The sequence below is a fragment of the Tupaia chinensis genome, unplaced genomic scaffold (assembly GCF_000334495.1).
Source record: "Tupaia chinensis unplaced genomic scaffold, TupChi_1.0 Scaffold000214_1, whole genome shotgun sequence".
In the NCBI taxonomy this organism is placed as follows: domain Eukaryota; kingdom Metazoa; phylum Chordata; class Mammalia; order Scandentia; family Tupaiidae; genus Tupaia; species Tupaia belangeri.
This window is the reverse complement of record NW_006159689.1, coordinates 1,237,210-1,241,423: the sequence shown is the minus strand read 5'-3', so window position 1 is coordinate 1,241,423 and position 4,214 is coordinate 1,237,210. Positions and strand designations below refer to the sequence as shown.

Below are 4,214 nucleotides of genomic sequence, written 5' to 3'. Positions count from 1 at the left end.
GAATGAATTTGTTAATAAGGGCCTAAGGAAATGGGAGAAGTCCAGCCTGGGCCTATGTATTTGAGTTTAAGTAGTTAGAATAAGTTAAAGTAGGTCTTCTTTTAATTTATGTTTACTGTTGTTAAGAATCACTCTACAACTCTTTTTTCTCTGAGAGAGATTTTTGCTGTACGGCACATGCACTCACCAGAGAGACAGGGACAGAAAGTGGGAAACCTCTCCCCAGGGGGAATGGCCACGCCACAATCCCCTCTCCTCCATTCTCCTGTCGAGATGGTGGACACGCACACACACACACCCAGCGTGGGTTTTAAGCCGCCCATTCTGGGACTCGAAATGCAGTCGATTACGTGGGAGTCCAGTGACGCAGCAACTACGCCACCTGCTGGTCCCTGGACAGTGTCTGGATGCAGAGAGGCAGCTGGGGTCCAGCCCTCTTCCTCCTCCCCTCACAAGAGGCGAGAGGAGCGATGTGGAGGGCGAGCACCATGGACAGGGGCTCCAGAATGCTCTAGAACTTGCGCCCTTTCTCCTTTTATTCATGTCTTGATGGGAGGAGAGGGTGTGGATGGGAAGAGAGACACCGGACAGGGCTGTGCACCACTGCGACCCCTCCGACTGGCCAGTCAGCTGGGTCGTGGGCTGCACAGGACTGCCTAGTCGGCTGTCCGCCTGGGGCCCGAACCCGGGTGTCCCACGTGGTTCCAGCATGGCTGTGATGCCTGCTGCCGGCACGACCGTGCTTGGCCAGAGCCAGGGCTCTATTTTTTTTTTTAATAATTATTTTATTTCATTTCATTTCATTTATTACCATAATTTGTTTTATTTGACCAGAGAGAGAAAGAGTGAGTGAGAAATAAGATGTCAGGTCTAGGACTCAAACCGCAGTCCGCCATGTGAGAGTCCAGCACCTCAACCACCACGCCATCTGCTGGCCCTGAGCAAGGACTCTTGCCAAGGCTCTGGGGACGGACGGGTTGGTGAAATCCGCATGAGGGAAGACTGGCTGTATTTCTGCTAAGCTCTAGCATGTTCCGTATTTATAACCGCAGTAAACAGGCTGTCCGTCACTCTGTAACCAACAGCAACCACTTACAGCTACTGCAGACACAGCAAATGCCGCGAGGTTACTACACCCACGGTAGATCTCGCCACCCAGCGTGAATACAGCACACACTGCGTGTCGCACGGCTCGAACACGGAGATACTGTCTCGGCACTGGTGCCCCTTCCACCCTGCTGACTTTCACACCTGCTGCGACTCGGAGAAGCCGCCGTTGAGCAGCCTGCCCGGCTAGCCTGCGCGCTCTACTTCCATGTTCGCGACTGCGGCTCGGATTTACCGTGCCCTGAGCCTCCTTACAGTCCCCTCCCTCGCGCTCCGCCTTTGAGTGCACTGATCAAGTTTTCTTACCCCCATGTCCTCCGCCTCCACGTTCAAGTCCCACTTCACAGTGGCCGCCCTGAAATGCTGCCCGCACCCCGATCAGTCTGCCTCCTCCTGAGCACCCCGGGGCCCTGCGAACTGCACGTTCCCGGGACTGCCACAGCACGGAGTCCTACTCCCTCGGTGACTGGGTGAGAATTTATCCTCTTGCCCCTGAAAGCCAGAAGTTCGAAAGTAGGTGTTGGCAGAGCCGTGCTCCCCGTACACACCAAGGGTTTACTACAGGAGCTGGCTCACGCAGCGGCGGGGCAAACAAGTCCCACAGGCCGACTGTCGCGTCCAAAGGCAGAAGCAGCCAACATGTGAAGCCAGGGGGAGCCCCTCTCACCTGGGACAGCGTGAGCCTGCTTCTCTACGCGGCACGGAGCTGGAGCCGAGGGAGGGCAGTCTGTCCCGCTCGGCCTGCCCATTCCGCAGATCACCATTACGGAAAGGGCGGAGTAAGGCCTGGCCAGCATGAGGCCGGACTGGCTCCCACGGTCCTCCCACCCTTAACTGCTTCCCTCAGAAGGTTTCGGTCAAGGCGGCCAGTGGGTGGCGTGGTGGTTAATGTGCTGGACTCCCACGTGGCCAACCATGTTTTGAGTTGTCCTGGACCTGGTGGCTTGCTTTCTTGCTTTCTCTGTGGTCAAATTTTAAAAATACTAAGAATAAATAAAATTAAATAATTCTTTAAAAAAAAGGTTTCGGCGAGGCTCTGTTGGGGCAAACTTCTATTTTCCCATCTGAAAACACCTTTCCTTGTTCTCTCTCTCTTTTTTCTGTTTTTAGGATTTTTTTGCCATTGGGCATGTGCACTGGCCAGACAGAGACCGAGAGAGAAAGAAGCGAGAAAGCACTGCCTCACCGCCTCCTTCATTCTCCTCGTGGGGTTTTGGGCGTGCCCAGCATGTTTCTCAAGCTGCAAGTCCGGGACTTGAACTGTGGAGTCTGCCAGGTAGGATCCAGCTCCTTAAACACCACGCCGCCTGTTGGCTCATCCATGTCACTTGGGCTGGCCTGCAACTTGCAGTTCTCCTGCCTCGGCCTCCCCACTGGCTCCTGGCTTGGGAGCCGGCCCTGTTCTCATTCCTTAGTGGCAAGTTAAGTAAAAAAAATTGTGGATTGCTAAATTAAAAACAAAAACTGTCAAAGGGCATGTGTGCTCACCAGAAAGAGAGAGACTGAGAAAAAGCATGTATTTTTCTCTTAGCACTTCAAAACTCTGTTGTCCTCTGATTTCTTATGTTGAGACTAAAAATAGTTTTTTTTTGTTTTTTTTTTTAAGTTTTGCTATATTATGGGCTTCCCAGAGAGAGACAAAAAGAGAGAGGGAACTGAGAAACTGCTCCCAGGGAGACGGCCACGCCACAATCTGTTCTCCTCTCGGTGGTTTGAGCATGCGTGCACACATGCGTGGCATGAATTTCAAGTCTCCAGGTCTGGGACTCGAACCGTGGAGTCAGCCACGTGGGATACAGCTGCCTTAACCACCATCCCTAGTAGGACTTTTTAAAAATGTAAGCTATGTGTGTTAATTTTTCTAATTGGCAAATCTTTAGTTACATTTAAAGAAACAAATTCTGACAACGAATCCCACCTTTCTGTATGACTATTAACACAGTCGCTGGGCGCCCGGTGCCTGGAGACGCGCCACGCGCAGCCGGAGCAGCCCGGCGACAGCTGTCCTCCACAGTCACACCCATCTCGGATGGTCCTGATGACTCCAGCACCCTGGGACCTCAGACATGTCCGCTGGGCGTTCTCCGTGGCATAACCTGAAGCACCCGAGGAGTGACTGTGTCTCAGCTAACACCACGTCCTGTTAACAGCCGCGGCAACAGCTGCCCACGGAGAGGCGCCGACCCGCAGCGGGCCTCACCTGGGCGTGGCGCACGGCACAGGCAGGTCCGTACCAGCATCTAGCCCGCTGGCTCCCGCTCCCGCTCCCAGGAGGGCTCCAGGGGCAGGGACCACCTTCCGGAGGCGCCCTCCTGGTCCCAGCCCGTGCTGTCCCCCTGTGAGTCCCTGACGTGGGGCCCGCCAGGCTCCAGTTCCCAGGCCTGCCTTCCTCAGGGGCAGGTGACCGACTCTGCGCGCCCACCCCTACCACGTGCCGAGAAGGCCGAACCCAGCACTCGGGGCCGGTCGTCCGCCACCTGCCAGATACTTCTCCAGAGCTTCCATCGTCCCTCAGCCGTGGTCTTCATGGGCGGCTTCCTAGCTGACACTGTCACCGTCCACCTGACACACGGACCGAAGTCCTCGCTGCACGGGAGTGGGCTACAGAGCCCTCTCAGTCAGAGGGTACCCCGCTTCCCTGGCTGCCACCAAGAGCCAACCCCGAGAGGGAGAGCCAGGATGGAGAGCCGCACGGCTGAGCACGGTGACGCGGGACGGAGAGCCGCACGGCTGAGCACGGTGACGTGGGACGGAGCGCCACACGGCTGAGCACGGAGACACGAGGGCACTGTGGGGAACCTGGGGCTGGGCCGGATGGCAACGCAGCACGGTGGAGGCGGACCTGCATGGGACAGCCCTGGGCCGTGCACGGATCAGGAGTGAGTGCTGGCCCCAGGCTGGGGGGGCGGGCTGCGGTGGGAGGACCTGCAGGCTGTGTCTGTCTCCGTCTTTCTCCCCTGGAAGAAGTAAACCAACTTGAAAAGAAAGACAAGGAAGGGAAAGGAGAGGGGAGGGGAGGGGAGGGGAGGGGAGGAGAGGGAAACCTATACTGCAAAGGTGCTGAGGCAGGAAAGTGTTTGGCATCATCCTGGAGATGTAAACTGTAT

At 56.1% G+C, this 4,214-nt stretch overlaps 1 long non-coding RNA gene across 1 annotated transcript; it reads right to left on the bottom strand.

Annotated features, from left to right (window-relative positions):
* Window positions 1-1,424: 1,424 nt before the first annotated feature.
* Window positions 1,425-4,098, bottom strand: LOC114007657 (uncharacterized). The gene is made up of 3 exons (XR_003549245.1): window positions 3,026-4,098; window positions 1,775-2,068; window positions 1,425-1,599 (listed from the first exon to the last, which is right to left on the bottom strand). It is a non-coding gene; the product is annotated as an uncharacterized LOC114007657 (long non-coding RNA).
* Window positions 4,099-4,214: the final 116 nt, after the last annotated feature.